This window comes from Trematomus bernacchii, unplaced genomic scaffold (assembly GCF_902827165.1).
Source record: "Trematomus bernacchii unplaced genomic scaffold, fTreBer1.1, whole genome shotgun sequence".
Classification (NCBI taxonomy): Eukaryota; Metazoa; Chordata; class Actinopteri; order Perciformes; family Nototheniidae; genus Trematomus; species Trematomus bernacchii.
The window spans coordinates 6,177,215-6,200,962 of record NW_022987648.1 but is presented as its reverse complement, the minus strand read 5'-3'; the positions used below and the strand labels follow the sequence as shown (position 1 = coordinate 6,200,962).

General features: G+C 40.6%; 1 protein-coding gene across 1 annotated transcript in view; it reads left to right on the top strand.

The window, feature by feature from the left end:
- Nucleotides 1-7,125: 7,125 nt before the first annotated feature.
- Nucleotides 7,126-23,748, top strand: part of hibch (3-hydroxyisobutyryl-CoA hydrolase) — a 56,358-nt gene continuing 39,735 nt past the window's right edge. The window contains 1 exon segment of the mRNA XM_034134688.1: nt 7,126-7,297. The gene's annotated coding sequence lies outside the window, so the exon portion shown is untranslated.

Here is a 23,748-nt window from a genome sequence, read left to right as displayed (position 1 = left end):
AATTAATTGTGAATATCATTTTGCGTTTGAAATAGCTGAAACCGAGAAGAGTATCTTACCATCGTCTGAGCCTTTTTCAGGCGTTGCTTGGACCAAAGATCCATGATGGACTTGGTCGTCTGTTTTGAAGGAAAGATCCACCAAGCCTTACTTCAGTGATGTATTTCAATCTTCCTGATGCCCACAAGCTGTTTCTTTGTTGAATTATCTCTTGTTTAGTAAAATATTTGGAGTCTGAAGTTCACAGGTACCAACGTACATAATGTTTCTCAGTTGTGGTGCAGTGAGTAGACTGGCTTCAGAACCTAGCCTCTGTCTTCCTCTGTGTTCCGGAATGTAAAGTGTTCCAGATCACCGGAATCAGAGTTAGAATCAGAATCAGAATGCCTTCATTCTTCCCACAGAGGAGACATTTACATTTGTTAAAGCAAGTAAAAAGCCCAAAAGATTAACCAACAAGCATGCATAACAATATTAAAGATACAAAATAAATGACACAATTTAAAAAACACATCGAGTACCAGTAACAGTTAAGCGGTATAGCAGCCAGGTGACATTTTAAAGGTGCAAGTATATATATTGCACAGCTATCTTAAGGTAAATATATATTGCACATAGTAATATTGCAGGACTGTTATAGTCTTTGTTGTTATATGTGTGTGGGGGTCTACCAGGGGCCATGGTTGGTGTACAGCCTGACCGCTGCAGGAAGGAAGGATGGTGGAAGGGGTGCAGGAGCCTGTCACTGAAGGAGCTGCACAGTGCGGACAGGGTGTCATGGAGGGGGGGAGACACGACACGTTGTCCAGCAGGGATGAGAGCTTGGCTGCCATTCTCCTGTCTCCCACCACCTCCACAGTGTCCAGAGGACTCCCCAGAACAGAGCTGGCCTTCTTTACCAGTCTGTTAAGTCTCTTCCTGACAGTTGGTGTTTTTTATAAAACATTGAAGTTCATGCAACTTAATTTCATTTAATTTCCCCTTTACCTTATTCCCAGCAAAAGCTTTATTTAGGGATCCTGTAAGATTGCATTCAGGCTGCTTAACTGATATTATTTTGACGTAAAATATAGTAGGTCTCAGCATAGCATACTACCAGGAATTATTTTAGGCTCTTACTTCTTATACTAAAAATGATAAAGATTTGAGAAATAAAACATTTAATATAAGCATGAGTTTATCCCCTAATCCTCAGAAACGGCCAAATCTTTGTGCAGTTTAAAATATTTCTGAGAGATTATCAGTAAAAGAAATACAGATGCCCATGTTACGTATTTAATATATTTTTAATTGTATAAGATAAATGTCCATATTATTTATAGTACTAGTAACACTACTTGTCAGCATCAGTGCGCACAGTATACATTACTTTACACACTTATGTTATGTTTCACTAAGCTTTTTAACGGTTCCTTGATTTACAGTATAGCACTTTTCACACACAGGATGCAGCTCAAAGTGATTTTTATTTTAGTACACATCACAAGACAAACTGAATATAAAATAACACTTAAAGTAGGTAAGTTTGAGAAACCGGCTCGAGATACACTTTTTGTTATATTCCATGGAATGCTCTTAACATCCCGATAGCAATGAATATCTTAAGTGCTTTGACAAAAATCCATAAAAAAATGTCATCTGTGGAAGCCGTAGTACTGTAAAAAGTACGACCAATCATTTTAGCCGGGCTGGCTAAAATAACTGGATGGCCTACCTGCCTGTCAGCCTTCCATCTGTGCACAAAACTTATCTCGTGCCCTCATTGGTCATGTGCGCGTTCGTGTGTGTTGGAGGAGGGGCTCTATAAGGAAGAGGCAGATTTTCTCCGGTTGTGTATTTTCAAATTCTAGCGATCTCGAGCCGGTTTCTCAAACTTACCTACCCCACCTTTAATTCAAGTCAGAGGTTAAAACATATTAGCACACATGCAGCATGCGTACAACATACATACATGATTATATAGCGCAGACATATCGGTCTGCAGCGTGTCAGTTTGACTTGTTTTAAAATCAGTTCAAAGGTAAGTTAGAGCAACAAGAGAATATTATCAACTGAATTAACAGGAATTTGAACCGGCTACACGTGTCACCTGAATTCTTCTTCTGTAGTTTTACCTATAGACTGTATTGTATATAGTTATTGGGGTTAAAGTTAATCCAATCTTTGTCAGCGTTATCACACATTAAAGGATGTGGAACACATTATTAGAGAAAGACACGAAATATAGTACTAAAGATATATACAGGGTGCGTACGGGTGCTGGAAATCCTTGAAAATGCTTGAAATTGTACGAGGTGTTTTCAAGGTTTGAAAAGTGCTTGAATTTTGGGAATGGTGCTTGAATTTTGGATATAGTGCTTGAAATTGTAAATGCTTTACTTCGCTTTTTAGATTAAAAGAAAATGAAGAAGTCGGAGCGGTTAATTGCTTCGCTTTTACATAAAACAGCTCCGCTCCAGCCTTCCCGCGCAATGCGCGTGACCGGCAAGTGTTTTTGTTACGTGTGTGACCTGGGCATTCTGATGAGAGTGATAGATGACAGTATGCCAGGAGGTTGCCGTTTCAACGAGCGTTGGCTAGCAGAAGACAAATACAAGCCATGGCTAAGACGAGGGTCAAGCGAAGCCCAAGAGTAGCCTCCTGCAAAGTGTGCAACAATAACGATGCGAGAGTCTGCGCTGACGAGCGACACACCACACGAAAGGTACGCCATAGTAGAGCATTTTAGATTAGGCTATCGTTGCATGTAAAATACATGACACTTTTCTCTGTGCGCGGCAAAACAAGCTCGCCAAAATGGCTTCACTAGTCTGGCAGTATTTTAAGTGTCCGAAAATGACAATAAAATAGCGGTATGCAACGTGTGTGTGAAGCAGAAATCCTGCAGCTCCACCCGCTGTGACGGACCGGTGAGCGGAGCAGAACACACATTAAGAGTTAGACCTAACACACTTAGCTATTTGATCTACCTCTGGAACAAGCTAAACTAGTTATAAATATATTTATTCTTCACTGTCGGGTCGCTCATTACTGGATCAGTGAGCTGCAGGAGATACTGACGGGCTGTCAGGAGAGAGAGAGGGAGAGAGGAAAAGAGTGCTTCCGCTCATTTCTCCCGTGTTATTATCCAAAGTTAATGTAAACTTGAATAATGTACTTCATTTGAATGTAATAATTATGTTGGTTGGTTGGTTTGTGGAAGCGCCAGTGAATGAGCCCCATTAACTGAGTTTTAAACATCACATTAAATGGAAGATCCCCATAGGCCCCGCCCACTCGATCGGATCGGCGATCGGTATCGGCCGATACTGATTCCGGTGATCGGCCCCAAAATTGGCGATCGGAGCATCCCTAATAATTGTATATGATATGTTTTATTATGATTGATCATGAAAGTGTTCTCAAAGCTGGTAAAGGTGCAGCTAGTTTGAATGACTTTGTATACTGCAGAGTAGCTTGTGAATTTACTCCAGGTGGAACTAAAGTCTGATTTAACACTTTATTATACTTCACATCATTCATCCACATCTGCAAAGTAACTAAAGGTATTAAATACATGTAGAGGAGTAAAAGTACACCATTTACCTCTGACTTATGTTTACTGCCAACCTAAAAGTACCTCAAAAATAGTAATCAATAATGTATTGAAAAGTTATTTGGCTGATTGTTTTATATTGGCTCAGCCAGGTTATATGGGATGCCCAGTCTACGTACAGATGGGTCACTCATTTTGAAATATTAAACTTAGTTTTCTTTTCTAAACATTTTAATTTTTCATCCTCATGTAGAATGCTATTATGAAACACACATTTGGTTGTTTATAGCATAAAGAACATCTGATTTAATGTGAGGTAGGGAAATAATCATTTGAGTATAAGTATGTGTATATAAATATGTAATTTACAACAGCTGTAAAATGCTTGAAAAGCTTGAAAATGCACCTTGAAAATGCTTGAAAAGTGCTTGAATTTGACTTTCGAAAAGGTGTAAGAACCCTGTATATATACTGTATATATACGGCACATAAATGAAACATGGTAAATATATATGTATATTATAAGACACTCTGTTACTGTGTTAATGATGTTAATGTTCATACTCAACAAGCTTTAAATCAATGACCAGGTAAAGAAACATATTTTCCTTTAAGAGAATACCTTTGGGGCTATTCCAAAGTGATTTGGATTATTTTCTTGCTATTCCACATATCAAACATATTTCTATTCACTGTTAATGTATACTGTTGACTCTGTTGCTTTTATTTAGCATATGTCATTTGGCAACTTGACCTTTTTTTATATATGCTGCAAGGAATCCATGTACGTAGACACGTTAGTTTAGCTGCTATAGGCTTAGACTGTCGGGGGACACCTTACTTCTTCCTTCTGTCTGTCTGTACCTGTGTACTCTCATGTTCCCAATAACCCAGCTTCCCCCAAATTTCTTTTTGCTGTCTATCTACACTGGGATCCTGAGTCGAGGCTGATCCTGCTGCTGCGGTCCTGTGTCCTGGATCCTCTATCCTGAGTTCTGGATTTGAGGCCTGGATTTCGAGTCGTGGCTGAACCTGTCTCTGCGGTCCTGCCTGACTCTCATCGTACTACTTCCCTGATGGCTCCCACAGGATTGTTGACATCCTCGTGGATTCATGTTCTTATTGTAGACACATGCATTTCCAAACATTTGGTCTACCTATGCTGTAAAATGTATTATCTCTTCGATTTACACACGGCATCTATTGCACGTCTGTCCATCCTGGGAGAGGGATCCCTCCTCTGTTGCTCTCCCTGAGGTTTCTCCCATGTTCCCCTTTAAACTGTGGGTTTTTCTCTGGAAGTTTTTCCTTGTACGATGTGAGGGTCTAAGGACAGAGGGTGTCGTATTGTCATACTGATATTCTGTACAAACTGTGAAGTCCACTGAGACAAATGTAACATTTGTGATATTGGGCTATATGAATAAACATTGATTGATTGATTGATTGATTGATTGATTGATTGATTGATTGATTGAAGGAATCCTGGTATGGCATTATCTCCTTTCGTAAAGGTTGATCCATTGTTTCCTTAATGAGGTGGGAAAATGTTCCTTCTGACAAAGGTTTGTAGGGCGCAGAATGTTTCCCTTTTTGTTCTATTGGTGTTATTTCACATTATTTGCTCTGACTCCATTTTAAATGTACTTTTTATTAACTTTAAATCTGACACCAACATTTGTTTTTGTCACTTTTCATTGAACAAATATGTCGAAAGAACGATAAATACACAAAAACAAGTGCTGCTTTTTCGCCATGACAGGCTTATATTTAATCATCCAGACAAGGGAAAGGAACAACATATAGATCAAGGTATTTCTCATCTGCAAGGTGTGGCATCCCAACAAGCCCTGGGCCACAAACCAAGTCTTGCTTAGGGCCTTGAATCCTAGGTCGGACCCTTATCTTCACGCTACTTTCTATAATGATACAACAATGAAAATATGATAAGATCATATTGATACACTGCTGCTCCACTATCTTTCCTCCATATCCAAAATCTGTCCTGAACATCATTTAATTTCCTGCAGACTAACATTTTGCAATAAGAATGTAAAGGTCAAGGTAGAAGTCTTCATTATAAAATATGTTTTTCTTACTTGGGCAATGGTGTCAAGCACACCGCATCAACAGATTAGCATGGCAGTGAGCAACACTGGGCACTAAACACCTACACATCTGTGAGATACATTGGCACCACAAGTCCAACACTGACAAATAACACAGTTAAGGTCAGGTCAGTACAGTATAAAGACAAACAAGCCCACTGAACACAGCAGTCTGTTAGTCATATTAGTCATCATCATTGCTCTTTCATTTCATGTTCCACTTCCTCTGTGAAGTTTTACTCAGATGATGACTCCCTCAGGCCAATCACCCCACAGCAGGAATTCAGCAGCTTGATTGACACAGTGAACGAGAGAGAGAGCAGAGAAACTCAGAGAGGAAGAGGCAAGATGGACAAATATGAACATTCTCATCATTTGCATTAATGGGCTCAAGCCACAAGAGAAAATAGGGCATTTGTTAGGGACTATCTTCAGTGGCGGATTAATAGACCATTTTGCTAGTAACATTATTCAAGATATAGCAAACGCATTCACTTGATTTTTTGTCTCCCGTTTCATTTTGCAAAAATACACTCCTTAATGCCTCTCTTACTTCCTGTTTCTGTGTTTTCGTGCCTTTTTGTAATTGTTTGCCCCACCCTGATACCTGTGTCCAATCACCTGCTGCCTTGTGTTTTGGCCTCCCCTCACCAGCTGTGTCTCTTTTATGTGATTAGACCTGCTTTCATTTAAGTCCTGTTTCTTTGGTCAGTCACTGTTTGATTCTGGTGTGCCTGTGTGGAAAGGTTCTGCTCGGTCTTACCTTGCCTCACCTGGATTTAACCTTAAATAAAGGTGCGTTCAGCCTACTCCTGCTCATATCTATTTATAAGAAACGATTTGTTTAATAAATTCAGAGCTGTGAGAAATCGAATTCCCAACATGTGTAGGCCTAAATAGAATAAACAAGACAAATAAAAAAAAAAGTCAAATACATTGGTTGGAATTTAAGCTATAAGTTAACCAAAGCATTGTAAAAAGATATTAAATTAACGTATTCAAACTCAACAAATTCAGCAATTATTCATTAATCCTTTTCATAACAATTCGTTTTTATTCCATATCATTATACTTTGATTTCAAAATCTTACTGCTTAAGAGTGAACAGTCTGATTTGTGCATATTGTGCAATGAAAATATAACATTTTAAAACATTCGCACAATTGTATCTCATTACACATCTTTTGATGCATTTTCAAAAATAATGCAGTAGGCTACAAACACAAGCTCATCCATTTACAACAATAGCTTGGACGTCATTGACAGCCTTAGTCCTTGCTATCCGGAAACAGCCGAGTGTGGCCGACTCTTCCCGAGGGTGTGTACGGAGGAACTGTTTGGGATGCTGCTCTGTGAGAGAGGAGCCGCGGACGGACCGGGAGCAGTCTGATACAGCTGTGTTACCGGGGACTCTAACGGACTAGAGAGATTTCTCCCCCAGCGGCGCGGGGTCTGCCGGCCTGACTCTGGTCCCAGAGCTTTTTTACGGACCTCTTTTATCCATCTCACCTCGGGGGGATTAGAGCAAGTGTTGCGGAACTGGAGGAATTAGGAGACTCTTTTCTGAACTGTATCTGATCTGGGGACCTCCCTGCTCTGCTGGTCTTCAGCATCTTTTTCCGAAGTGAGAAGGTCCCGGAATCCCTAGAACATGGTGAGTTATGGCATCTTTCACTGTTGTGCTTTTGTCAGAAATGCAGCTGTGACATGTGTGCAGACTGACACTGAATTATATATTCACACAAGTCCGTCAACATTCACACTGAAACTGACTAAAAGACACCCAGATCTATACATTGTTTGTCCGCAAAATGCCATATTCTGTGGTAAAAAAAATCATGTTTTTTCTTTAAAGAGTCAACTTTAACAGGTGCGTTTTGAGCTGCAGAAGCTTTATTGAAAGGTATGCTGTTTTTAATGAATAACAAGTCGATTTGAATAGTTTGCCTATTCGTCTTGAGTCATTTTGTATTCTGTATGATTACCACATATTTCCAATCTGCATATTTTTACATGCAGATTGGTAAAAGTATCATTAAATTCATGTTATTATATAAAAAATAAGAATTATCTATCAAACCTGTGTAAAACAGCTTTATTTGCAAAGACATGTCTTTGCTCTCTGTTCAGAGTCTCATGCAGTGTGATCATGCTTTGATTTTTACATTATAATCCACAGTATGCATTGGTAACATGATTTACACTTTAAAGTGAGTGTTGATGCATTTGATTTAAATGCATGTGCAACCTGCTGATGGTCTGTCTTGTATTCATGCTTTCACCATGCAACATGCATTCTATCAATAGCACGTTAAATTGTAAGTCAACTAAACACTGTGTATTATAATACATTACATTACATGGGTGATATGAGTCATGAAAACTGAAGGTGCAGTCTTGTTGCTGCAAGGGTTGAAGTATTGCATATTGAGTCTCAGCTCTTAGGCTGTTTGGGTGGCAGCCCATGTGTTTGCATTTCTTTGTATTATGTTTATATCTTATAATGCAAGACTTAGCAATTATTATGTTGGCAGTTTCTTAAGGAAAGTGTGAAATGCCTGAGAAAAAACCCCAAAATGCTTTAGGACTATAAGGCAGAGGAAGAATTACAAAAGTGCAGTTTCCCAGGATTGTGATTGGACAGAGCCCTAATTATTGGATGGAGAATAGAGAAGGAGTGAGGTATGCGGAGTGAGTGAGTGCAACAGATGGAGGGAAGAGGAGTGAGCGCAGGAGAGGAGGTGGAGTCACGGAAACAAGATGCAGACGGAGAGGAGTGAGGAGTGTGTTGTTCTGCTCTGCGCTGCTCATCCACCTTGATAAATGCTCAAGCTGAACGCCTGCACAGGGAGAATTGATGGGTGTGTGTGTGTGTGTGTGTGTGTGTGTGTGTGTGTGTGTGTGTGTGTGTGTGTGTGTGTGTGTGTGTGTGTGTGTGTGTGTGTGTGTGTGTGTGTGTGTGTGTGTGTGTGTGTGTTGTGTGTGTGTGTGTGTGTGTGTGTGTGTGGTGTGTGTGTGTGTGTGTGTGTGTGTGTGTGTGTGTGTGTGTGTGTGTGTGTGTGTGTGTGTGTGTGTGTGTGTGTGTGTGTGTGTGTGTGTGTGTGTGTGTGTGTGTGTGTGTGTGTGTGTGTGTGTGTGTGTGTGTGTGTGTGTGTGTGTGTGTGTGTGTGTGTGTGTGTGTGTGTGTGCGCGCGCGCGCGCGGCTATTTTAATTGTCCCTTTATACTCATGCGTTCTCACTTTTGGGCTATGTATGTATCATTGTGTACATTTTCTTAGAAATATATATTACAAAAAAAACACAGGCTCAAATACTCAAACATAATTGTTTCAGCTTAAATCAACTCTTATATCAACTCCAAAATAATTCCACATTTCTAATTATTTTCATTCTAAACCCATATGCAAAAACCTATTTTTGTATTTTGTGACCCTTCTGTCACATGTTTCCATGCCTTAATATCCTTTATTTTTCTCATACTGCCTGTGCTGCAGCACCTCTTTGCACCCTCTGTCTGAAACCAGAGCCCAGTCTGCTCTGATTGGTTAGCTGGCTGGCTCTGTTGTGATTGGTCAACCGCTTAATTATGTACCGAAGTTTGAGCGCTAGCCAATAGAAGTGAGAATGTTATGTAGTGACACGCGAGTGTTACGGAAGTAATCTAAAAAGTCCAATAGAGGTGTTTCAGGCAGGGGGAGTGTGTGGGAGAGAAACTCCCTCATGAGGGAATACAGGGATTTCAGCCTCTGCAGACCATTTACATTACATTACAAAAAACCTATATACCAATCCACAGGAATGGGGAGACTTTAAAAAGCACAATAGGGCCTCTTTAATTGAGATATGAGATTAATATTACTGTCAGAAAGTATCATCTCTAGTCAAGTAGCTCATTTTAGAGTCATAAAAACACTTTCTGCTGTTCTCTTGTTTGTGGACACTTTGGATGAAAATGCTTTTCATAAACAATGCCAATCTATAAAGAAGCCCCCTCCGCCCATATGTTTCATGCTTGTTCATCCCTGAAATTACACATGCGTTTTTAAAAGTGTGGAGAGGGCAGCTGAGTGTGAGCAGAGAGGGAGGAAAGCCAGCCCACATACAGCTGTGATGGAACTGTGATCGAAACAGCTCAAGCTTGCTGTTGGATTCCGTCTGAAAACTGCAGTGAAGGAACTATATCCATCAAACATGTCTGGCGCTGCCAACAAAAACTCAGAAATAAGCATGCTACATTCTATAGAGTAGGATTTTCAGGTGAAAAGGTGCTGAGAAAAAGGTAACTGAAAATACAATCATAATGTAAATGCACTTCTGGTTGGAGACATTTAAAACAAATACTTTCAACTCTAGCAAACTGTAATGAATATTCTTCAGTATGTTCTACCATTTATAAAAAAAAAGTCTGCCGATTATTCTCCTCTTTCTCCTTGCCTCCAGGCTTTATGCTAAGCTAGGCTAACAATGTCCTGTCTCAAACACCATAAATAAATATATATTTAGCATTTTTCAACCAGTTCTGTGTCACCGAAGCTCATCTGCCAGCACAAGTCCACCGATGTCATACGTTTTGAAGAGATGGTTGACAACTATCAAAGTAACATGTTTAAAATATAAATTGATATTGATCAAACTATTGTCTGTTCCCTCGTCAGTCTCCCATGGCTCGCCAGTTATCGCCAGTTACTTTTGTCACTTGGTTATGTCATGTTAAAACCAACAGTAGTTTTTTCTGATACAAACCAAATCTTTTGAACTGTTCATCAAAAGAAGTTTCTGAATGAATCCTAAGATAAAGGAGAGAAAAAGTCACTGAAGATTCAGAATAATACTTAGTTTCATGTCTGTGACACGTTTTTGAAATAGCTGTTCACAGGGATTTCTTGAGAGCCCAAGATCATCTAATCAATCAAATAATTTGTCCAAAGAAATAGAAAAACTGCATGTGAGATGTCGACCGGCTTTGTGAGGCTGAACCTGAAGGGTTTAATACATTTTTAGTTACACTTTTATTTTTGGGATCACTTCCTCCGGCTTAAAACACAGATCCTTCTTGGAAACTGTGCACTCACACATGCAAATTCCTCCAAATCATTCCTCAGCATTAACATCGTTTCTCCGTCATTTTCTCCTGCGAGCACAATGAGAGCAGATGTTCGCCACTCTGTTTTTGTTTAGCTGATGCCACGGTTGTTTTCTCAATGAGATCAGATTACATCAGGTTGTGTTTCCTTCTGCAGCATTTTTCAAAGAAAGCACATTTCTTTAATGAATTTGTAGCAACTCAGTCGTTGTCTCCCTTCAGTAATCCCATCCCATCTGTCTGTAGGAAACTCTAGGGTTGTTACTGGGTTTCTGTGTGAGCTTAAGTCATTATTCCCAACACAAATAAAGGTTAAAAAGATGATATATTTTCACTCCATGTTTTCCCAATCCAAAAGCATACACCTGTTTATTGGTAGGGTATTTTTGTACATTTCAAAGATCCGTAACAGGCTGTCTCTCAGTGGAGCAGGGACTGACGTGATAGCATCAGGCTCTGCATTGTTTCCTGTGGACACGATGTGCTGGGAGTGTTCAGTCCGTCTCCTGCAGGTCGTGCTATTGTTCCTAAGCTGATTGACCTATCTACAGCTCGCCTCCTTTCATTCCCACAATGAGCCAGGTTTTCACTCTCCATTGTTTGCTGTTCAGCCAAAGTGTGGCTGGGTGTATTGTTGTTTCATCTCACCTCAGAGCGAGGCTATGATCCTATCAGCTGCAGAAGGACTGTAATTTCCCCACCGTGACACAGGATCGTCGCTGCGATCAAACATGTTCTCTGCTATGACTAATTTGCCCTCTGCAGGTTTTGATAGTGTCGTGCCTGCATAAAGCATGTGTGGTTGTAACAGGATGTTTGTGTGGGACCTGCCGAGGCATCTGACCAGGATATACCCAGATTACACAGGAAGTTCCGCCCTTTGTAATACACTTTTACAACTTGGTTATCCACATTTGGCAGATGATATTTACACCCAAATGTTCATAGCTAACAACGATATTAACACCAAGGGTGCTATTGCCAATGTGGCCATTTGCACCTGGGTGTATATAGCATTTCAACAAAATGCACCCAGGTGTCCATAGTCAACAATGCTATTTACACCCAGGATTAGATATTTGTATTTTTATGTGTAAGTATTTTAATTTTGTATTTATTTATTTGATGATAACTTGTAATAACTAGAGTGCCGCTGCTCGAAATGTCGTTGTTAAGACACTTCAGTGCGCAGGTTTCAAAATCAAGATACATTGTTGAATACTAGTTTATGGACATTACGTTATTCTGTAAAGCAGGATTGTATGATAAACAGATTATATTCTTTGCAAGCTATCGGTGCCACATACTGTACAGTGAGATGCTGGGTCGAATGGGCCCACGTGCCTTTAGTTTGACAACTATGCTCCATATAAGATAAGATATACTTTGTTGTTATTATGACTTCATGCACTTAAGCCACACAATTTCAACTTTTGGGACCTTATACCACCCTGTTTTTGTGAAACAGGAGACATGAAAGAGTGGCTAAAGTGCTTGAGTCTTGTTGTTGCTTTTGTAAAATTTTCATTTTAAACTGCTTCAATGTATTTGAATCAGTAGTGAAGAGGCCCTGCTGGGATGCTCTTGATATTCTTCTGTCCTCCTCATGTGCACACAACTCGACTGTTTCAAGGGTCTGTTCTCTCACATCAGCTCTTCCTGTGTCACCCAGCTCCACACTGCTGTCAGAATAAAAATCCTGCTATTTAATGCAATGCATCAATTAATGCTATGAATGAGCAGAAGGCAGATAGCTGAGCTGTGGAGTGATGCCAGATATACTTTGCAGTTGATTAAATCCAAAATGTGAAATCATTGGAAGAAATGAGGTGTAAAGTTCAGAGCAGTGAACGATCAACACCCCCCTCCTCTGTGCAGCCTCCCTTCCACCCGGCTCCAAACTGCTGGATGTTCTGGATGAATAGAGTCCAGTGTTGGAGCTGTGACTTGGACGTGCCCCTGGATGCTCCCTGAATGTAAAACCTGCTCTCATCATTCCCCTCAGCTCAAGGGTGTCACTGTGTAAGGGCAATGCAGTCTGGAAAGTCGATATTTTCTATGTATGGGGAGGCAATATTCACATCCAAACATTGGTTTCTGGCCAGTGTTAGAATACCTTTCCTTGGTCCTGTTCCTTGTTTACGTTCATTTATGAATTATTCGGGGAGTTTTTGAAGTGAATCATGATGGGATGGATTCTTCGCGTTGCCTTCTATTCTTCAGGAGCTTAGTCTAATACTAAAGTTACCGAAGTGTTTAACTCCCAGTAGTGACCTAGCTGACGTACTGTTAATAACACACAATTGTTGTGACAGCTTGAACTTGACATGACCCTTCATTAATATGGCTCTTGCAAATACATGTAGCCACTTTTGGAGGGTAGTGCTAATGGCTAATTTGATAGAAGTTTAGGCTGGGTTTTCCATTGGATAGTTTTTTAAATAGCTTATTTTGCTTGTTTCTCCTATATTGGTTGATACCTACCCAAGCAATAAGAAAAACATATATAATAAACTTGTTCATGTTTGTGAAAACAATTAAATTGAAATTAGATTAGATTAAAGGTGGGGTAGGTGATTTTGGAGAAAATCTGCCCCTTCCTTCAGACTTCCTTACAGAGCCCCTCCTCCAACACACACGAACGCGCACATGACCAATGAGGGCACGAGATAAGTTTGTGCACAGATGGAAGGCTGACAGGCAGGTAGGCCATCCAGTTATTTTAGCCGGGCCGGCTAAAATGATTGGTCGTACTTTTTACAGTACTACGGCTTCCACAGATGACATTTTTTAATGGATTTTTTTGTCAAAGCACTTAAGATATTCATTGCTATCGGGATGTTAAGAGCATTCCATGGAATATAACAAGTGTATCTCGAGCCGGTTTCTCAAATGTACCTACCCCACCTTTAATCTCCTAGTCCTAGACAACAATTTAGCATTGCTCACAATACATTCTGTTTCCAAGGTCAATAATAGCAAGTTTTCATAAATGAGTTATTTTATAGCCATTGACCATCAAACTAATAAACACAAGTCAAGTGACTTTATTTAAATATAGTCTATCACAAATCGCTATACTATGTTTCCTGCACATTTGGGTGGAGTAAGCCGTCATGCTATTGTTCTTCCTGTGATGATGCATGTACGTTATTAAACTGACAGGAAGTCCCGCTGCTTCTATAAAAAGCCATTTCATGCCTTGTTTCCCTTGATATTTATTTACTTTGCCCAGTGACTTCATTAATTAAAGTCTGCAGAGTTTATACCTCCTTGTACAATTCTATGTAGAGATTGTATTAAGTGCTTAATGCATAAACATATTTAAATATCACAACACATACAATTTCAAAACCATTAGAGACTAAAGGTCATGGATGTAACAGACCTTGACTTTGGAAAAAGAAACTAAACCATGCTAAATTCGGCCCACATTTTGTTCCTTTTTCTGGAGCTTTCCACAATATCACAGTTTTGAACAGTTTGCTATCTAATGGATATGGAAAAAGATGGTTAGTGGACCATGATTTGGAGTTGTAATGTTTATTTCATTTAATTCAACGCAAGTAAAGTGCCATGGATAGAATCAAAGCGGTTAATCTCAGACAAAATCTATCCCCCGACAAGGACCCTGCCATAGTGCTGAAAGCTCTGGAAAAACAAGTGGACCTTGATTTGAAATAGGTTTTTTCAATAACAGGTGTCCTCTTTTTAAAGCGGAATCCAGGGTTGTTTTTAACTGGACAAAAAGCTAAAAATGTCATGTCATTATATTGAGAATGTTGCAATGCACAGCAGCGGGTTTTATGGCTAAAAGCAACATTTCATTCAGCATTTCACAAAATATTGTCTGCTCAAAGTCACTTTAGGAGTTTTTTTCTGGAGCTTTCAACTGTTTGATATGGTAACAAATATCTTGAAGGCAAACATCCTTTGTAGTATAATGATATCCTTTTAGGGCATGTGGCCTACTCCTGTCAAATTAATCTTACAAATAATTACGTTATGATAATCTTGTTGACTAGTTGATAAGTTGCAATAAACAAATTGTATGATTGTACGGCCAGTGATGGTTGAAATATCTGGCTCCCAAGCAGTGTGTTAGACAGATGGACATTTTGCACAATTTTCATAAAAATAACGCCTACAGCATGTGTTATGCCATCGTCTGGTTCTGGGACATGCCTTTCTGAATGTAAGGTGCTTAAATCATTTGCTGGTAATTTCCTCATGAAACAGATATTGTATTCAAATTCTCATTACCCATCCTTCACAACAACCTGCCTGTTATTTGCACTTGGCCATGTGCCTGCATCTTCCAGTTTCAAATCAGGGATGAATTCCAACTACAAAACAGACCTTCTGGTGTAGCTGTGTGCTCGCTCTCTGCAGGAAAACAAATGCTTCTGACAAGCAAACATGGCCACCAGCAGCTAGGAAAGAATCACAGCTCTCCCCCGACGGAAACACGAACATCGGAGGATACTTTTTTTATGTATAGAGCATGGCATTAACTATTTAAAATGTTACTACCTTGGAGAAGCACTCTTGAGCATTATTACATTAGATGTTTATTATTTGCTGTAACTTATGCATATTTCTGCACTGTAGTAGTAGTAGAACCTTTATTTAGCCAGGAAAATCAATTAAGAACAAATTCTTATTTACACTGAATGATAATGAAACTAGTGCACGCTGTTTAGGATCTGCTGTGTTTTTACACATAATACAGTATGGAAGCTATGGCAAAAAGAGCGTTTCATATAATACATACAAATAAAGGAATATTGTGTTTCCACAGTAACAATTTGAAATATACTCATTGCAACTGTGATCATTTATGATTATCTTTTAGACAACCATTATAAATGAAACTGATCTATAACACTTTTGACGGTATACTTTTTTTCCCTGCAAAAATGGCCATTTGAACCCATTAATTTGTAGTGTATATAAGTTGTTTTAATGTGATTAGACTTAAGTAATTAGAGTACCCTGATATTGAATTGTATTTGACCATGCTTGTGTTGACAGTATGACTGTAGAAGGACTCGTACTCGGGGCTCTACAGCTTCCTCTGAAAACATGAAACCCAGTCTAATGCAACACATAGAATATCCTGCTGGGTTATTATGACTCTAGTGCCTGAGCAATGATCTCATTGGCTGCATTAGATGCTTCATTTTGGCGTAACCCAGTCACTCAAAGGGACACAATCCACCTTCAATGACTTGTTATGTAATAAGGATTGATATTTATGACTGTGCAGTACAGAGCCAGGGGTAGCAATATGAAAGCTGTAAAGGCAAGTGTATGAAGTGTCTTTTATTGGGCTTTTATTGTGCCTGCTTCGCTCCAACAGGACGCAGATGGGTGTTGGAGTGGGCAGTTATTAAAGAAAGAGGACAGAATGCACGTTCAGGCCTTGACATGGCCACTGGATTGGAACTGAAGTGAATGAATGCGTTTAATACATTTTTGGCTCAATGTTGGACACAAAGAAGCCACACTCATGCCATTTGTTTGCTGGACAGATAATCAAATGGCTTTATTCCACAGTTCTGTTCATGTTGTAATGAATTCCAGAAATCCATCTGGAATAACTTCAATAACTTAAATGTTGCAATTTACTGAGCACTGTCTGAATGTAAGAAAGGTCTTTGAAGTTGATCCAAAATGTGTTTTATTTCATGCAGGCAGTAAAGCTTTTTGAGTGGGCTTTGTGTTCGGACAAAGTGGAAATCTCGCAGTCAGAGCACTTTTTACAAGAGCTTGTCTTGTTTCCACTAGGAAAGAGTAAGAGTTACATCTTCTTGTCTTTTTCCTCCTTTTATGTGAATTATTACTTATGCTTGTTGTAAATACTTTTTGTTTTGTACTTTCATACAATACTTTTGTCATCCACTGTGATAAATGATAATATAAAGAAAACGCTGTTCACATTAATTATTACTAGTTGCTTTAAGCATCGCACTCTTTTTATTAGTTTTTTCTTTTGTACCGTACCCCATTAATGCCATCAATCTGAGGGGATGGCTTTTATTTGTTGTTCCAGACATGACTACAATTACAATATATGATCAACAGCTTTTCATGGAGATTGATTTGAATGCAGTATTATAGGTTGTGATGCCTTTTTACTGCTCATAAGGAACCACTATCCATCTGCAAAGCTCAACTCAACAATGAGCATACCATATCAATAATTGCCTCACATCACAGATATTTCCAATTACTGCTGATGTGTTCTTGAGCAAAATCATTAAGTTTAAAAAACAAAATCATGCCCTCTTGATGCCTTGTGAAATAGGCTTTCTTCCCCATCTTTATGTCAGCACTTTTCTAATATAACACTGTGTTCCCAGTCTCAGTACCAAGGTGATGGCGTCAGCTGGAGGACAGAGCAGGGCTGCTTATTCATGAAGGGATCTGGCTGTGGCCCCTGGAGGCCGTCTGGAGCAGCAGGCATTATCAGTGGTAAATGAAACTGAAAAGGCTTCGGCCAAGACAGGCTCAACGCTGCCTGATTTATGGCTGGCGATGCAACAAACAGTTAGCCATGTTACCGGCAGGGATATAAGCACTTTCATGGCCACAGTTCACATTTATTTCAGCTATAAATCAGATAGATATGGAACAAAAAAGATCAAGTGAATTTAAGACAAAGGGGTGCTGTTTGTGAGCTGCCAGGAGGAAGCTGTTTTAGAACCCTCTGGACAAGGAGAAATCTTATCTCGTATGCCTTTTGTCGAGGACAGCATGAATATAATTATTCTTAGCCTATAATACAGAAGAAAGTAGAATGGGGGTCAGATATGAGCTGTGCTTTAGGCAGGTGATAGGAAGCAGGGTCCGAATTGACGTCACACTTCAGCCGGTGTTCACTTCGACTCTTCAGCTGTTATAAGAGGTGCTTCTGTGGAGGATATTGATAGACCTTGGGAGCTGGATTGGGCTGAAACAAGGAAGACAAAGACATTTCAGAAGACAGAAGAGCGTTATCTTACCTACACTTATTATATCTGGTCGACTGGACAAACAGATCTACAACTGAGGGGTTTAAAGAAGAGTAGCAGAACTATGGTGAGCTGGAGGTACTGGTGGCCTGGTGGTGGGTCAACCACACGTTCCACCAGTCAGGAAAAGTTTTGTCACCCAGGGAAGACTAGTTACAACTTCACATCTAAAGGCCCCTGACACACCAGGCCGATATCGGCCGTCTTGCGTTGTTGGGCGAAACGGGTTCCTTGTCGCCCAAAGTCAATTTGGTGTGTCCCGAACCCTCGGCCGTGACACGCCTTATTTGGCCTTTCACGATCAACACCCGGCCGATTCAACATGTTGAATCGGCCGGGTGTCGGACACAAGCTATCGGGCCAAGAAACCACTCTGATCAGCTGTTCAGCTAGCAAATGAGAAGAGAAACGGAAGTGAGGGACGTAAACAAACGATTTAAATGTCCTCTCTTACCTCCCACACATAGCAGGGACATCTCTGATATCGGCGGGAGCGTCCCCGGCTGTCCTCTGCTGAGAGCTCCATGATTTGTTTGGTCAAGTCCGGTTTTTCATCTCATCGTACATTTAGCAAGAAGTGGCCATTATTACATTGCTGACTCAATAAACTACACACCCGCCAGAACACTGCGATCATCAGATGCAGGTCTATTAACTGTGATTTTATAGTATGTCTGCACTTTATGTGCTCATTTCATCATTCATGTATTTTTATATTCTAAAACATGTTTTCGATGGACGAGAGTGAAAATGGAACGGCACCCGCTATTTGTTTGTATATCAGTCTGTTCTTCTTCTCTGTCTTCCGGTTGTTGCCTATTTTGAATGACGAATACACACTACCGCCGCCTGCTGGTAAGGAGAGTTATTGCCACTCACGCATGCGCAGTTCGTACGTGCTCGGCTGTAGTAAAGCGGTGTATTTCAGTGCGACACACGGCCAATACGCAGGAGAACTCGTCGATGGATCTGTCGGTGTCGGATGTCGGCGAGTTCTCTGGTGACTGCCTGGTGTGTCAGGGCCTTAAGGCAACACCTAAGGGCCATCCAGGTTTAATCACAACCCTTGTTTTAGCATTGTAGCCTTCCCCTCAAGGTGTGTGGTGAAGTGTGGAAACGTGTCAAATGCTATTCTGAGAAGACAACCCGACTGGTAAAGTTTTCTAGTTGAATTGCTTTGATGCTGGATGCATGTTAAGCTAGGAAAATCTGGTAAACAAATGAATTTAAAAAAAATGAATTTCCTACTTAAAACGTACAGTAAGTGATGAATAAGCTTTACTTAAACAAGGTTAGTACGTGTTTTGCGTCGAGTCAAGAATGGATGGATGTATGACAAAATCTACTTATTAACCAAAGAGAATCTAAATGAACCTGAAGGCACCACACGAGTGGCAGCCGGGTGTACTTTTTGACTATTTGGTTGTTAACAATGACTTGTTCTCTAATTTTTATCAAACCCATGCTGCTATTGTTTATTTATTTTTGTGTTGGCTATAGAAAAGCAGTGAAGGAGCTGTGTGCGGCTAAGGGAGGGTAGAGCACTGTTTTTCAACCTTCTTTTAATTTTACTTTTAGGCTTGTTTGGGACCATGGCGCTGTTGGATAGCCTTTCTCCACACACCATGACACCAAGCATAACAGAGTTGGTGCAGTCGGATCCCCGGTGGAAGTAAATCCAATCGGAAGATAACTATTGTTGTATTGCCTTGAGCTCACAGTTTTTTTTTTTCTTTCTTTTGAACACCACCATTTTCATCCGAGTTAGAATCAATCGCTGTTCGTCTTGTGACCGCATCCTCTCCTGCGCATCACTTAACACTACTGTCTTACATTGAAAACGTCATAATGGGCTACCAACTCCCATCCAATGGCATGGAAGAGTATTTAATTACTTAGCCGGCCACTACATTGCAGGCACGGACGCTCAACAATGGCAAATGAGTTTCCCACGAAACAACTGACAATCTCTCACAGCAAGGAAGGGATGAACAAGAAGTGAGTGCATCATATTTTTTGGAGAAGCCTGCAAACACAGGGATAAAAATAAAGCTGTGATTTTCTGAGGGATATCAGACACAGAGGGAGAAGGAGGGGAAGTACTACCTGGCACTACCCGGGGGGGAGTTAGTTGCTCCCGGGGAATTGCTAAAGGCTGAGTTGAGATGACTTTTCTTGTAGTTATATACTCCATAAGATAAAACATGTGGGTGGGAGAGGGAGAAGGGGGGGAAGATAGATCAGCTGGAAATGAAGGAGCTGGCTATGACTCACCAACCTGATTAGCATTTGGTGGGGCCCCTTAAGCTACTGGACATAGCTCTTGTGCTGCCATACCTGCTCTGAGAGAAAAGGGGAGAGCAGAAGCCATGATAATAAGTAAGTGACTCAAATATGTAAAGATGGTGGGATGAGAGGATGTATGTGCGGGATATGTTTTGAGAGGGATGTGAAAAAAGCTGAGAGATATGTGACACAAAGGGACAAAAGAGGAAGTGATTTATTGTTGTTTCGATGGAAGGACACTGCCTTTCCCTGGCAGAAAACGTTGAAGGCTAGCAGCGGTCCAGGCTACGTTTGTTGACGTGAAGACTACCGAATCACTCCATGACTGCGCCGTGATGAACATCCAAGGACTGGGTTATTGTTGTGAGAAAGATTGCTCATGATGGGATCTGCCGTTGTTGGAAAGTTCATTTGGAGAGTTTGAGTGTTGATGCCGCTAGGGCTGTGTTGTAACCACTGGGTGCAGGGATCTCCGCTGTCTTGTTGTCTGTGTGTGTCATGGCCGAGGGATAACCAGTTTCAAACACATTGCCATTCAAATTGGGCAGGTTAGTTTGCCATTCAGGATCCATGGTGAGTAGATTCTTTTGATGTATTTCTGTGTTTGGCAAGTTTTGAATACTGCAATTGTGAGTTCAGTTGTGTCTTCTAACGCTCGTGAAATAGGAAACAAACAAGGCCCGATATGTAGACTGGGTAGCTATAATTGGCTTAGCAGGTGATAAGAGGTGAGGTCGAGGCGTGGCCTGTTCCCTAACCTATGTAAATTATAAGGCTTCCTGGATTAAGACACTTCTACTTGGTAATACTACCGTAACAGAACTTTCTAGACAGGACTAGTGTGAAAGTATATTGTACTGTGTTGTAAATGTCCCCTTACTTTGGGCAATCATCAGCAACCTGGTGTTCACCTCACCCTCAGCTGTGCTTTGGGTTTAATGTTAATAAGGAAATGTCAGTGATGATTAAGTCAGAAAGTGAACACGGGTAACATTTTCTACATCAATATTGTGAGCATGTCAGCGTATACTTAAAAGCTAGTTATCTTTTATCCTAATGTTACAGGGATATAAGAAACAAGTTGATGAAGTTCTGTACGTAAGCGCATCATGAAACACTCATTATTTGGCTTACTTCTATTTGGCATACATTTGTTTTTTTGTTTTGTCACGCCAAACATATATTTAATGTTGCCATTTCTTCAGTCAGTTGCAGTGGGCTATTTCAATTACCTTTATAGTTCACAGTGGGAGTTTTAGTTAAACAAACCAATTGTATGAATACCATCTTCAGAAAAAATGCACTCGACAGTGGCTCTTTCAGGACATGTATCTGCAAAGTGTGGTTTAGGGAGGAACGTGTATAACATAACAGCCTCTGAAATAGCTCCACAGTTTAAATGATCAGCAGGTGCCTTGTCAATACATGCTTCACCTGTTGCATAATTCAGTGTGTGCTGATGAGGGGATATGTGAGTATTCTGTGTTTGTTGGGGCTGCTGGTGTGCCCTTTGGAGAAGCAGTCGATTAATGAAAGTGATTAACCTCGGTGTGAATCACGAACAGCCGGCTGGATAAAGGGAAGTGTCAAGGTCTGACTTCTGTTCTCTTGTCCTTTATCATTCATTAGGGGCCACAGGCTTTCATTTGTCCCTCTGACCAATGAGGGCACGAGATAAGTTTGTGCACAGATGGAAGGCTGACAGGCAGGTAGGCCATCCAGTTATTTTAGCCGGGCCAGCTAAAATGATTGGTCGTGCTTTTTACAGTACCACGGCTTCCACAGATGACATTTTTTTATGGATTTTTTGTCAAAGCACTTCAGATATTCATTGCTATCGGGATGTTAAGAGCATTCCATGGAATATAACAAAAAGTGTATCTCGAGCCGGTTTCTCAAACTTACCTACCCTACCTTTAAGGTGCCAATATACTCATAGTATCCCCATTAGAGCATTCCAACAGACTTGCATTCTTGTCAGTGTGGTAACACCTCAGGTATTATTGGAATTGTGTTATATTGTGAACAATGGGGCTCAGCTTTGTGGCTCTCATGGCTGCAGCCATTCTAGCTAATGGAGTTTCTTCTGTGTGGCTGGTGCACTCTGCTCTGCTGCCATCTCTGTTATCATTTTGTACACTGTTCCTGCCTGCACCATGTCCAATGTTGGACAATGTTGTCTCGTTGTTGCGATTAAACTGATCTTGTATCTTGCATATTTCACCTTAGGAAAGTGGGCACGCGATGACAGTTTCCTTGACACCATCATGACGATGGACCGCCGTGCCATGGTCAGCAAGGAGAATGAGGGCCTGCGTGCCAAGGAGATGCACGACGAACGGCTGCTGCATTCACACAAGGCCCAGGAATCGAGGTGGAGCAACAAAATACCTTTCAGGCTGGGCTTCTGGCAGTGCTAAGCGAGCTGATTAAATCCAACAGGCCTTCAATACAAAAATTAAGAAAAACTTGTCATCGTTGATAAACTGTACAATGACTTGTTGGGAGGCGTGTGGTGCAGTGGTCTGGTGCGTTGGTGTTCGGATCAGGGGAGCACAGGTTCAAACCCCACTGCAGTCAGGATGTCGTTGTGTCCCTGGGCAAGACACTTCACCCCAAATTGCCTACACCTGGGACAGTTCATTTTGTATTATTGTGATTATATATATATGCCACTGTTATTAATACTGACACCTAACTTTGCACTAAGGTGTGTCTGCTGCTGAGCCTACCTATTGTTATTATATATATATATTGCCACTGTTATTATATTGTTTTGATACTACTGACACTTATTGATCTGCTGCTGATAAATAAAAGAGAACCTACATGCACGGCACTAGCATCATGACTGTCTTTGTTTAAACCAGCAGCAGTGCAGCGGTACACAGACTAACCTGTGTGTGTGTAACGTAGTTCTTCAGGTGTGTATGCTTAACATGTATGTATTTATCACAGTAAAGATGATATACAAAAGCTTTTTAAAGAGCTTTCAACCTCATCCCATTGTCTTTAACACACATTTAACATAATAATATACTCATATTAATATACAAATATACAGTATGAGTACTGTTTTGATACTGACATTTAATCTTTGCACTAAGGTGCGTCTGCACTATTGTAATTGTGTCTGTTGACTGTGGTAAATAAAAGAGAGAACCAAATGCACTGTCCAAAAGATCAGCTTTATTGTCAATTTACAATTTCCATGCTGTTCAGATGCCTCAAGGGCTGTACACGTGTCTTGCCCCGCGGCGATTTTTTTAGGTTGCGTCTCCCCAACGTTGCTTCCAGGCGAATACAGAGGAGTTGAGAAGAGCCCTTGGACATTCGGAAATCTTTGATCCACTGCACATTGGTGTACGTTTGCACCACCTTCTCCCACCAGGCCGCATATCTGGAAACACATACAAAGACACAAATTAGCCCTACATAACTCCATAAATCCTACATTAGATAGTATTAATGTGATTTAATGAACGTACCATTGCTGTTGTCCATAGCGTGTGCTTTTCGTGGTCCAATCCTTTTATTAAGGCTTCTTAACCGCCTTCGCCTCCGACTCAGCATTTCTATTGCATTTGAATGGTCGATCTGTATTTGTGGCTGAGTTATTGGCTTAAATAACTCGGTTACGAAGCTATATAACACGACCACCAAAACGTCAACTCCATACCGTGTCTGAGGTCGGAAGGTAAACAGAAGCATACAGCGGT